This window comes from Puma concolor, chromosome B1 (assembly GCF_028749965.1).
Source record: "Puma concolor isolate L17-30 chromosome B1, mPumCon1.1.hap2, whole genome shotgun sequence".
NCBI classification, from domain to species: domain Eukaryota; kingdom Metazoa; phylum Chordata; class Mammalia; order Carnivora; family Felidae; genus Puma; species Puma concolor.
In genome coordinates, this window is record NC_141670.1 from 122036737 (window position 1) to 122051245 (window position 14509).

A 14509-nucleotide genomic window follows, 5' to 3' on the forward strand; every position below is an offset into this window, starting at 1 on the left:
TGCAGTTTTTAAAAATCGAAAGAAATACATTCAATACCTCTTCTCCCCAAATATCAAGCAATATTGACCAAAATTAAAGACCTAAATATGTGGAGAAATATACCATGCTCATGGATTGGAAGGCTTCATATTGCCAAAATTAATCTAAAAATAGAATGCCATCCTAATTGAAATCCCAGGATTTTTTGGTAGAAATATATGTTAAAATGCAAATAACCAAGGCAACCTTGAAGAAGGACAAAATGGAGCAATCTGCTCTATTTAATATCAAAATAATTACAGAGCTACAATAGGAAAGAAAGTGCAGTACTGATGTAAGGACAGATAGACTAAAAGATCAGAATAGAGTTCAGGAATAGACCTGAATATTTGGACACTTGATTTACGCCTAAGGAGGTACTGCAGAACAGTGGCAAATGCACAGTCTTTTCAATAAACAGTGTTATGTTAATTTGATATCCATATGAAAAAATAAAGCTTCACCACTACATCACACAATAAATAAAAATAAATTCCAGATGGCTAATAGAACAAAACGTGAAATGTAAAAACAAAAACAAAAACAAAAAACAACGAAGTATGTAAAAAAAAGATAACAGTATTTTAAATGTGGGGTTAACAAAGATTTCTGAAAACATAAAATATGCTGGCAAGAGATTGACAAATTGGAATACTTTAAGACTATTAGGGGTGCCTGGGTGACTCAGTCAGTTAAGTGTCTGACTTGTGCTCAGGTCATGATCTCAGGGCTCGGCCCATGAGCTCAAGCCCTGCGTCGGGCTCCGTGCTGACAGCTCGGAGCCTGGAGCCGGCTTCGGATTCTGTGTCTCCCTCTCTCTTCCCCTCCCCCACTCATGCTCACGCTCTCTCTCTCAAAAATAAATAAACATAAAAAAAAGAATAAAAAAAGAATATTGAAAGACACCATTAAACAAACAAAAAGGCAAGTTACAGAGGGGGAGAAGATGCAATCAACAAAGAGGTGGTATCCAAAATACAGAGAGAAGTTCTAAAAATCAGTAAAAAAGAGACAATCCAATAGAAATCTAGCAATAGACTTGAAAAGCGATTCACATAAAAGCATATCAAAATAGCTAAAAACATATGAAGAGGTACCCAGTATCTTAAGGCATCAGGGAAATGGAAGGTTAAAATGTAATTTGGTAGGTATGTGGTGGTATACCATCAGAAGGGTAAAAAGAGAAACAAAACAGAAAACCAAGTATTGTTGAAAATATGGAACAACAAGAAGTACTATAAATCGCTGGAGAGGAGAATATTCGTTGCTACAGCCACTTTGGAAAGCTGTTTGCCAGGGTTTACTCAAGTTGACCATAAACATCCTTCATCATCCTGCAATTTAACTCTTACCTTGTGTCCCCCCCCCAAAAAATGCACACATGTGATAGAAATGTCCAGTAATATTCACCACAGCATTATTGATAATAGTCCCAAACTGGAAACAACTGAATTTTCATCAATAATGAAATACTTAAATAAGTATATACATATATATATATATATATATATATATATATATATATGCGTACTGATACACATGCATATGTACTCATACATACATGTATATATACTCATATACACACATAGGCATACCCATATATGCATATGTGTGTATATGTATGACTATACACGCACAGTAATACTATGCAGCAATAAAAATGAAAAAAAAAGTAACATACACAAAAAGGTAAGTAAAGGAAGGCAGATATATCATGTTAAAATTGTTTTATTCCATTGGCATCAACTTCAAAGTGGCAAAAACTTACCCATGGTATTATGAGCTTTGAAAGTGCTTAACTTTAGGGAGAAGGAAGGGTTGATAACTGGGAGGGGGTCCCAGATGGAGGGTGGGCGATTTTAGGCTGCTTGGTAATGTCAGATTTCTTGTGTCTGTTGTGGTTACACAAGTGTGTTTACTTTGCAATAATTCATTACACTGTAGAGTTTTGACTTTTTCATTTTCTATATATATGTTATGCTTGGATGGATTTTTAAAAAATTGTACACGTTCAAACAGAGGAATAAAGTGATCATCAAATTGTAGTAGTCAATTTTAAAGCTTGTGTGGTGGCAACTTAGACAAGGACTTTCTAGAAAATCTAATCAGTTTGACAATGTTCCCTGTGAGTAACATGTGTATATATTAATGTACTGTCCCTATATTATTTATGTGTTATCCAGTATATTCTCTACATTGCTTTAATGTGTCTATTCATAGATAAAAGAAGAAAGGAAAGGGAATGGATATTTTGGAGCACGTGCACTATGTAAGAAACAACGCTAGGTGCTTTACATGTTTTTTTTTTTTTTTAATCATCACAATACCATATTAGTTATTATTGTTCACATTTTCAGATTAAGAAGTTGAGACTCATAAATGTTAAGTAACCTGCCTAAGCTCTTATATTCAAAGGATATAGTTCCAAGAATGTGGCTAGTAAAATAACATAGCCAGTCTGGTTGCATTTCAAATTGTTTAGCTCCATAGACTATGGGCACTGGACATGAAGCAGTTTGACATGGGAAAGATCTAAACTTCACTGTATGGCTTTAGTGTCAAAAGACCTGAATCTATGCCATAACTCCATCATTTGCTACCTGTGGAACACTGGAGCATGATCCTTAAACATTCTGAGACTTGGTTTTCTTATTCCTAAGCAGAAAACTGGAGATGTTGTTGGTGTCCCTGCTAAATCACCTTTACCATCCAGAGCACCTGTTCCTCATCAGCTATGAGTATTGGCTGACAATGGCCCTCTTCTCCAGAGAATTGGCCCCCAGAGTATTGGTCAAACAGGAACTTTCACCTTCGCCAGAGATTTTGGCTAATGCAGGTACAAAAGGCCATCTCCCTGCATAAAGGGGGCGGGGTCTCATTCTGTGGTTCAGTTCCTGCTCAGAGCTTTTCAGTGGGATAGACTGAAGCTAATGACCAGTTAAGACTTCTCTCTTGCTTAGTTTTTATTTCCTGTCCTGTCCTGCTTCCCTTAATCTTCTTTCTCTTGAGGGCACTTTTGCAGTAAATCATTTGAAAAGAATCTCTCAGGCTAAGACAAAAAATACCCACTGAAATAGTATGAAAAAATAACTGATAGATATTTTATTAACTGCACTATTAAATTTTGAATTTAGTGAATTCTTTTACACCTGGGTCATTCAGCTAATCAGAGTGTTGTGGTCTTAAGGTCATGAGGTGTTCAAGAGTATGAAAAGAAAAGAAATATGTTTGGTCAGCTTGACTTAGTCATAGTGATTTAGTCTGGATGAATCCTTTTTGGTAATCTAGAGGTATTTGATATATCTGCTCGAGCATCTCCTAAAATAATTTTTAAACACTATATTTTTCAGTTGCAAGCTAAAATTGTATATTGAAGTTTTAATAGCTACCCACGATTGTAAGTTCTAGCAAATTGTATACTGTGTGTTAAATGTTTTCTATTAAAACATTAGGGTGGCAAATTTAACTTATTTAATTTAGTGGAGAAATATTGGCCAAAGATTTAATTGGCAAAACCAGTTTCAATTGTGAAACCAATAATTTTAATTAGGCTTTCTGTGAGGAAAAAAACTCCCAAAACCTGATTTTGTTTTTCAATCATGATAACCATGTAAATAAGCATGCCCACTACATCTCACTTCTGAATTCTAAGTTATATAATAATACATGGTTTTCGAAGGATAAGGTGACAGGAGCCTACCCATAAGTGTTTTACCTAGATAAAAAGGAATACTTTTCTCCAATATTTTCACTGATGCCTTTCTAGCTTTACTATCTGTGATGCTCCCTCAGCTTCACTTCTCAAACTGTTTCTTTGTTTGGCATCCGAAAGGTTTCACACCTTGGGATAATCACCATACTGATTTCAGATGAATGAGGGGGGCAAAAGAGTCTGTGAAGAGATGCATGGGAAAGGAGAAGGGGCAGATCATAGGAGATTGCCTGGCACATCGGTTTTAAGAAAAAAGAAATATGAACTTTGAGATTCTGGAAAATGGCTCTCTAAAAGGCGTTCCAGCGAGCCTGGGTGTCTCAGTCAGTTAAGAGTCTAATTCTTGATTTCAGCTCAGGTCAAGATCTCACGGTTTGTGGGATCAAGCCCCAGGTCGGGGGCTCAGAGATGACAATGCAGAGAGAAAGCCTTTCTCTCCCTCTCTCTCTGCCCACCGCCCCCCCCCCCCATCCCTTTGTCTCAAAATAAATAAATAAAGTTTAAAAACCGGTTCCTACTTGGTAACTTCTGGAAAGCCTTCTTGTATTGGTAGGGTTATACATTTTGCCACCTTAGCCTCTGGGCCACCTCCTACTGGGCCAGATGCCTGGAGGTAGGGAATCCCCTCAGGATTTCTCCTAGGCAGAGTCCATATCTCAGAAAATTTGTTACTTTTAGTTTCCTCTTGTTATTTGTTATTCTTTGGTTGCATATAACTAAACTTCAACCCAACCCCGTCAGCACAAAATGGGAAAGAACTATAAGAATACACTGGAGTCTCATGGGCCCCGAGAACCATCATGCAGCGGGGCCTCAGGAACATGGAAGCATCAGGGAATGGAATACTAGCAGTCTCTCTACTGTCTTTCAGCTCTGCTCTTCTCTGCATGCCTAATTTGTATGTCTTTCTCTCTTTCTACAGAAACCCATTCTCTGCTTTCTTGATCTACAGGATAGAATAAAACAGCTGCTGAAAATGCCTTTGTATAAATATGACCTACCTTCCAGAAAAAGACTGAACCCCAAATTCTCCAAATAAATGAATGTGATGGGGGAAGACGGCATCACATGTCCAATCTTTATCCATAGAATTATGGCCTCATAGTTCATGTAGAATATAGGAATGAATCAGGTTTGAAGTGCAGCTTCTGAACAGATGAAACAGCCAGCATACATTAGGCTGAACACAGGACCTAACCACAAATACCCAGGACAGATCTCAGTTCTAAGCTGAGTCAACATGTTTCCTGTCTTAGGAATATTTTCACATTCGTCTATCCATAAAGGGACTAAATGCTATGTTCTGAGACTTAAGATTTCATACAACAGAAGGGACATTATTGGGGGATTGGAAATGGGGCAAGAGTGAGACCATCTGCTCATGAAATCATATCAAACTTATTCCCAAGATGGTAGGCCCATTGTGGAGGTGCGAAAAGGAGACTAATTTGAAGTGGTATAAGAACAGGTAGGATTTTTCTTTTAATGTTTATTTATTTTTGACACACAGAGAGAGACAGAGACAGAGCATAAGTGGGGGAGGAGCAGAGACAAAGGGAGACACAGAATCCCAAGCAGGCTCCAGGCTCTGAGCTGTCAGCACAGAGCCCCACACAGGGCTCGAACTGACGGACTGCAAGATCACGACCTGAGCTGAAGTTGGACGCTCAAACGACTGAGCCACCCAGGTGCCCCAGGATTTTTTTTTTAAACTACATGCCTTCAAAGAAGTGATTTGGTTGTTTTCCTAGTACCATCCTTCTATCCACGGGGTTTATAACCCTGACCAGCAGATTCTCTGTTTCCCCCCAGATCCTCTCCAAATCTTGCCATTTCCATGTACAACAGCTCCCTGCGTGCTTTCACCAGCATCTCTGTCCCAGGGCTTTCCTCAGACTTCCCTAGCCCTTCCCTGAATGTGAAGAGAGCTGTAAGTACCTAGGAATTCCCATCTCCAAATGATAGAATGTGGCCCACCAACATTATTGAGGGTAATCTCCTTACTTAAAGTCAATTGACTGTAGATGTTAACCATGTCTATAAAATACCTTCACAACAACACCTAGACTAGTGTTTGGTTAAGTAACTGGGTATTATAGCCTAATCAGGTTGACACAAAAGACTACCCATCACACTATAGGACTAACAAAGTTAAGAACAGAAAATATATATATATATATATATATATATATGTTTTGCTATATCAGAGCAGTACCAAAACATAGCATTCATAGAAAATTCTTAGCACTTATGCTGTATAATAAATTTGTATATTATTAAACTGGCTATATTAACTTTTTATGAAAGGCAGTGACTCATAAAATAACTTGATATGTGTTATATATCTGTATGTAGCTATATTCATGTTTCCAGGTAATCTGCTCACATCTTTAAAAATTAGAAAAAAACTTAGCACTTCTAGCTGTGCTTAACACACGTTAAGAAGGCATTTTTTTTTCCAGTCTGTATAATATTAGTAACTGTCCATTCTGGCCCAGCGCTTCCTATCTGCAGAGGGAGAAATCAAGCCTTGGCCTAAGGGAGAGCTGGTGAGTTGACAAGTGGTAGTGATACCAGGAACCTGCTGTGGGACACCAGGCCCAGGGAAGATGTAGTGATACCAAAACCGGTCCAAGTGGAGTGAATCCCATTCAGTCCAGTAGCAGGCCATGCAACAGGGACAGAAGGGGAGGTTCCATACAAGAAGCAGATCAGGATCCATAGTTATTCAGGAGTACCTTGGTGCCTTAAACAGGAAAAGGGTATGTGCCTGAGTCACTGGGTGTTAAACAGTAGCCTGGAGGGCCCACAGGGTTAGATGGGTTATTTAGAAATGCTGATTGCTATTATTACTCTGTATAAATATTTGATCTCCCTCTAATTTTGGATAGTGGGAGGATCACACACCTCTCTCCCTCTTGAAATTAGATGTGACCAAATGAGGAGTTCAGGCCAACGAAACGTAAGGATAGTCATTTGTGAGTGTCACTTCAGTCAAAATCAGGTGATTGCTGGAGCCCAGGTCCCAGGGCTCTCCTTCCCTGCTGGGTGACTGTGAAAGCACAAGCTGAGAGGGTGTCCTCTGATCCTCTGACAGGAGCAGGCCGGACTGCTGAGTCAGCACAGGGAGAATGGCTGTCCTGAGGGGTGGCTCAGACCTGCCTAGGAAGGATCTCAAACTTTGTTAAGCTGCTGAGATGTTTCAACTTTTACCGCAGCATACCCTGTAACCTGCCCAATGGTGACATGAAAACAGGCATAGAGAATCTTCAATATTAAATAGCTCCAAAACTTACCAAGTCTCCCTAATCAGACTCTCTCTCTCTCTCTCTCTCTCTCTCTCTTTACACTTACTGCTTTGGTCTTTTTATTTTGGGCATTGGAGTGCTATAGAGATGACTGGGATGGGCAAGAGTGGGAACATGTTATAGTCAATTTTTGAATGAAGAAAAGGATTTGTATAAGCACCAGAATCAGAAGGTGTCAACTTTTGAAACTTTACAGAGGGCATGGACTAAGAATCTTAGCTACTCTTTATATCTTCTGTATGATTTAGTAATGGGTCTTTGGGTTGTAAGGAACATAACTCTCAAACCAGCTCTAGAAAATAGGGTTTATTATAAGGACATTGAGAGGTCCCATAAGCCCAGAAAAAAAAAAATTAAAGAACCAGGCCTTAGGAAAGACAAAAGAGAAAACAGATGAAGATATTCTCTCTCTCGTCCTCTCCCTCCCCTCTGCACCGCTCTCTCCTCCCTTCACCCTTGTGGAATCTGACCCATGGCCCCTCTGGCCTGAATGGCTTCATCTGTTTATTCACCTTGCACATGAGTCATTTCCTAGTGGGCATCTCAGTCTCGTTCTGTAAGGTCTTTCATTCAAATAACCACCACCGATGTTCCTCTGAATATTTTAAAAAATTAAGTTTATTAATATATTTTGAAACAAAGTTTATTTTGAGAGAGAGAGAGCGCACAGCATGAGCAGGGGAGGGGCAGAGAGAGAAAGAGAGAGAGTATCCCAAGCAGGCTCTGAGCTGTCAGTACACAGAGCCGGACGTGGGGTTCCATGTCACCAACCGCGATATCATGACCTGTGCTACAATCAAGAGTTGGATGCTTAACCGACTGAGCCACCCAGGCAACCCCTCTGAATTTCTAAGTCAGGCTCTTCCCAGAGGGTATCTGATGAGCCTAGCTCCCTTTTCCAGATTGGGTTTGGAAGTTGAAGATCACTGGTCCTTAGGTATCCTCTAGTTAGATGTTCAACCACCCTGGTCCAATCTTCTGCGATGGCAGCAGGTGAACCTGTGACCTGATGATCAGTCAGCTCCTCTAGGGGCCAGGTACCCTAAAGCATATCTAGCATGATTTCCCCAACTGTCTAGATTTCTTAGGGCTGGGCATCAGAGACAGCCTGAAAGAGAGAGAGAAAAAAAAAAACTCTTTTGAGGGACTCACAGTTTCTAAACAACCATAACTGACACCCTGCTCATTTCCTCCTTGAGAATTGCTAATGTCTGGCCTGACTTATCACCAGGGAATAGCTTAGATGTTGCAAACAATAGAACTCCTTGTGTATTTGGAGAAAGAGGAGCTATGAGTAATACTGTGCCCTCCCTTGGACTTACACACATAATTATTCTTACAGTGGGGACGTGTGAGAGGCACACCTCATGCTAACACTAAACTCCTGAATTCCCATTTCATTTCTCATCCTCAAGGCCTGAGTCCTCCCTTTTTACTCTACGAAAGTTGATTTTGTAGCTTAAAAAATTATCTAAACGTGAATTTTCAGTTTTTCCTACAAATGCTTTGAAAAAATGCTTATCTCTTTTTCTCACCCGTTTTATGGAGATATAATTGACATAGAACATTGTGTAAATTTAAGGTGAACAACACAATTTGATATATGTATCTGTTGCAAAATGATTACCACAATAAGATTAGTGTCCATCATCTCACAAAGTTCTAGTTTTTTCTTTGCGATTAGAACTTTTGAGATATACTTTCTTAGTAACGTTCAAATATTCGGTACAGTATTGTTAACTATACTTATGTGGTGTACATTACAACCCCAGAACTTATTTACCTTACAGTTGAAAGTCTATACCTTTTGACCACCTTCACCTAATTCCTGCCCCTCCCCACGGAAATACTTATTTCAACTATTGAGAAAATCGGAAAAACTAAGCTGGGGTAGCATTGTAAATATTCATTTTTGAATATTTGAATATTGAATATTGAATTGGAATATTTTGAATATTGAAATATTCACTCATTTCTGAAAAATATTCATTTTTCCAACAAACATTCATTAAGCATCTCATATGTGCTAGACATGACAGGCACGAGAGATTCAAATGGCAGTAAGACAAAGTCCCTGCGCTCAAGGATCATATTGTCTAGTTGCAGAAAGACAAATCACACACATAGCACACCCACACATGTAAGGTCAAGTAATTATAAACAGGAAAAAGGAGCTACATCAGCGTGGAGAGACAGAGAATGATGAGGTCCTATTTTAGATGGTTATAAAGACTGCCTCGCTACAAAAAGCAGCGAGCTCCCCTTTTCTCAAAACCAATAACCAGTCCTCAGTTGTCATTTTACTAAACCCATCGGCTTTATGGACACAATTCATTCCATTTTTTTGACCTCACAAACACCACCTTTCTCCCTCAGAAGTGGCTCCTTTCCATCGGCTGGCTTGGCTGGTCCCTCCTTTTCTTCCTATCCCCTAACTGAAATAAAGTAATGGTAAGATGCCATGACTTCCATTTTTATGCATCATCAGCCTGGCTCTCTCCTCTTGGTATCTGACTGAAGTATATGTCCAAGTCTCCACATGTCTTTTCCACCTCCACGTATAATATGCATCTCAAAGTTAACATATCTAAAGCTAGTTTTACCTCTCCACAAAGCAAGCTCTCCAGGGGCGCCTGGGTGGCGCAGTCGGTTAAGCGTCCGACTTCAGCCAGGTCACGATCTCGCGGTCCGTGAGTTCGAGCCCCGCGTCAGGCTCTGGGCTGATGGCTCAGAGCCTGGAGCCTGTTTCCGATTCTGTGTCTCCCTCTCTCTCTCTGCCCCTCCCCCGTTCATGCTCTGTCTCTCTCTGTCCCAAAAATAAATAAACGTTGAAAAAAAATTAAAAAATAAAAAAAAAAAAGCAAGCTCTCCATTTCCAATGTTCCCTTTCTCGGTAAAAGGTAACTCCCGTCTCCCATTTGCTCAGACCTAAACCCTTAGAATGCTTGGCTCTTTTTTATTTCCCCGCATCCTCTATTGAATCCAACAGCAAATATGTGTTAACTTGTTGAAAATCTACTTTTGAAATATATATGGAATTAGATACTCCTCACCACTTCTAACTGTAATCAAACCACTTTCTTTCTAGCCCAGATTAGGACAACAGTCCTTATGTGGTATTCACATTTGCACTGTTACTCCCTTCCTACTACTACATCCAGAGTCAGTTCTTATGAAACACTGACAACTCAAGTTTAAATCATATCATGTATCGCTTTGGCAACAAATACTTTTTCCTTTCACCAGCGTCATATTCAGAATCTTTTCTATGGTCTACATGGTCCTACATGATCTGACCTGACATCATCTTTCTGACCTCATCTTGTATTACTTTCACCAATTTACTGTGCTCTAGCTACACTGGCCTCCTTTGACATTTCTTTAAAAATGTCAGACTCTTACTTCAGGGCCTTTGCACATGCTATTCCTTTACCTGGAACAGTCAGTCTTTCTCCAGAGGGCTGCATACAAATTGCCTCCAGTTCATTTGAATCTCTGTTGAAATATCACCTTCTCAGGGAGGTCTCCCCAAATGATCTGCCTACAACAGTGAGTAGTATCCCTTCATCTATCACTTCTTCCAGTGCCCTTACCACTGTATATTATTTTTATGTTTTATCTCTTAGTCCACCTATGTGGACCTATGCAACATGTTATGTGTGCATAATTGTTTTTCATTGTTTCCTTTTATCATCTGTCTCTCTTCATTAGAATGTAAGGTTTATGAAGGGAGAAACTTTTTTTTTTTTCATATTATAGCCCCAATGCTTGATATGCGTAACTATTCAAAAAAGGCCTATTGAATATATGCTTTCCAATACTCATAAATATTAACAGAATAAAACCTCACTGACTACAAACAATAGAAAGATGACTAGTCTAAGTGCAACATTCTTTTTCCTAATAGAATACTTACCTGCAACTTCATGAATTTTTCATCAATAATGGGCAAAACTTACTTCCAGTAAAGTTAAATTTCTGCTAGTTTTGATGAGTGAATCTCATTTCTAATTACTATATTTTTTATATGCAAATGTGCTTTTAAAGGGCTTGATGAACTTTGTTCTAAATTGATTTATCAAGTCTCCTGTAATTGGTAGTAGCTTTAATTTGATTACTAAATCTTTTGCTGTTGTTGTTGGCATTGTTCTCAAAGCACTTCAGATATAAACTTCAGCTCGTTTCAGGTCAAAAACTGAAATTCTGAGTGTAGAAAAGCCATATTATATAAAGTTTTATGGCATGAATATTTCTTGGATTTTCAATAGAATAGCACACATATATCTATTTTCAACGTAAACATTTATGATTTGGCACCATTAACTTGTTCATAGTTTTAAAATGAATAATGAAATTAGAATTCCAACCATCTAGGAGAAAGGGCAAATAAGATTTCTTTCCAGGATATATGGATATATGTAGATAGATAGATATACAAACACACATACACACACACACACACACACACACACACACACACACACACATATGTATATTAGTAATATTGAAACATCCTTAAAAGCAGATACTGTGGTATTAAGCCTAGAGCTTTACATAAGAGATGCCAATACATTTTTAATGTTTATTTATTTTTGACAGACAGAGAGAGAGAGAGAGAGAGAGAGACAAAGACAGAGATAAAGTGTGAGTGGAGGAGGGCAGATAGAGAGGGAAACACAGAATCTGAAGCAGGCTCCAGGCTCCGAGCTATCAGCACAGAGCCTGATGCGGGGCTCAAATTCACGAACTGCGAGATCATAACCTGAGCCCAAGTTGGAGGCTTAACCGACTGAGCAACCCAGGTGCCTCAAGATGCCAATACATTTTTAAATTTCACAAAGTTTGTACCTAGAACTAGGATATGAGATTAAGATACAAATATAAATCAAACAAATAGGAATATATATTTATTAAATCCACATGAATATGATCACCTGAAGTCTTGCCAAATTTTAGGTAAAATTTATCCTCTGTATATTAAACTTAGCATATAATTCCATAAGTTGAATTTTGGTCCCTAAAAGAAAAAAGGTAAATTTATTCCTAATACATTTGGCATAACAATTTTTTTATGTTCTTAGAGAAATAACTTTTCTAAAATGAGTAAAATTGCCTTCTGAAAAATATAAGGCTCAACAAAATTTCAAGAGCAATCCAAAAGATAAATAATAAAAGCCCTTCTAGTTTAAACCTCAAATAAAATCCACATTGAATAATATATTTTGTAGAGCCTCTGTGGTGAAGAGGGTAGAAGTTCACGTGTTAGAAATGAACGTCAGAGGAATTAGCTTTACAATCATAAATCAAATTCTCATACACATTCATGGCCCCACCAAGACTGGTTGTCTACTCTGCAAGTTCTCCAGTGATATGCTCCGGCAATGCAGGTGAGAATAGGTCAGACGTAACTGCTGTGGACCATCAATTACTCAGAAAAAAAAAGCGCATGCCTCAGAAGAGTCAAAACCAGAAGTTATTATGCAATTCTTAATGTCAAAATGATAGTAGAACCAAAGGAAAGTTTACATTTTCAAAAGCAGGTTATTCTCCAGGTGCCTAGGTGGCTCAGTTGGTTAAGAAGCCGGCTTTGGCTCGGGTTGTAATCTCGTGGTTCATGGGTTCCAGTCTCATGTTGGGCTCTGTGCTAACAGCTTGGATCCTGGAACCTGCTTCAATTCTGCGTCTCCCTCTTGCTCTCTGCCCCTTCCCCGCTCTTTCTCTCTCTCTCAAAAATAAATGGTTATTCTCAAAACGATATAAAATACAACATCTTAATTACTTATCTTCGAAACAAAAAAGCTTCTAAATCTAGCAGAACACTTAATAGTAAACTAAAATATTTTTCATTTACTATGATTTGGACCAATGGAGGTAAGCTGTGACATGGAGCACTTGAATGCATAGATTACTCCAAATCTTCAATATTTTTTCCAAACATACTTATCTTCATAATTAATTTAGATGAAGTGACTAGTAAAATTTGTTTGAGTTCTCCAACAGCGAGAGGAAGTAGCACCTTAGACCTAAATGTTTACAATCTGTGTACAATTCTTATAAGACTCTGAGATCCTTGAATGAAGGGACTAAATCTTGGAGTTCTTACATGTTTTCAAAAAAAAAATTAAGTTTATTTTTATTTTTGAGAGAGACAGAGTGTGAGTGAGGGAGGGGCAGAGAGAGAGGGAGACAGAATCTGAAGCAGGCTCCAGGGTCTGAGCTGTCAGCATAGAGCCCCATGCAGGGCTTGAACTTAGGAACCACAAGATTGTGACCTGAGCCAAAGTTGGCCGCTTAACCGGCTGAGACACCCAGGATCCTCTCTTCACAGATTTTTGAATCACCTTGCACGGTACCTTGCACAGGTGTTCAAAACACAACTGGTAAATGAATAATTCACTCACAAAAAATAAAATTTTGATGTTCATGTGTTAAAAGAAATAAGGCTACTCTTGGTATTCTGTTAGTGCTGTTACAGAGCAGACACATGATAATTCTGGATTTTACTTTTTGAGCTAACATAATAAATAACTTTGTGTATTAATTTGGTAATACTAGTTGCCCTAACAAACATATCTTCAAATTTCAATGGAGCAACACACTAAAAATTTATTTCTTCTTTATGCAAAGTCTAAAACAGATTTTCCCTGTAGGTGGGCAGATTTCCTCTATGTGGTAATTTGGGCATTTAGCACTTTCCATTTTGAGTTATGCCTTCCCCTGTGCCCTAGAAGTCTCTGCATTCAGCTAAAGGATGGGAACTCATAGGCTCTGAAGAATGTATAACTGCCACTTAACTGCCTTGGCTTGAAACTGATGAAACACTTCAGTCCACAATGCCTTGGCCAGAGCTAGTCACATGCACCCATTTAGACGCACACAAATGCAGGCCAGGAAATGGAATCTCACCCGGGCACATGGTTCTCAGCGAGTATACTGGGAAGGAAGGTGAAATACAAGTTTTTAGAAGACTGCAAATTGTTTTCTGCCAAGATGGTTCTGCCCTTGCCCCCCACCTTTTTTTCTCTGTTCTCTTCATAAGCAAAGGACATTGTTTTAGTAACTTTGGGAAAATGAATTGCAGTAACTTCTTGAAAATGTAAATTCCAAGTGTAAGGTAATTTTATAACAGTGGTAACATAATCAAGGACTGCTTGGAGAGTCTAACAGGATAAAAAAATGGCAGCAGATTGTAGGACATCTGAAAACATATCTGAATACAAAGGATGATTTTGGCAGGGCTCCTGGGTGGCTCAGTCAGTTAAGTGTCCCATTCTTGATTTCGGCTCAAGTCATGGTCTCATGGGTTCGTGTGATTGAGCCCAGCGTCAGGCTCTGTGATGACAGTGTGGAGCCTGCTTGGGATTCTCTCACTCTCTCTCTCTGCTCTCCCCCTGCCCCACACCTCAACATAAATAAATGCTAAAAAACAAGCAAACAAACAAAGAGATGATTTGGCTATACCAGTATGCC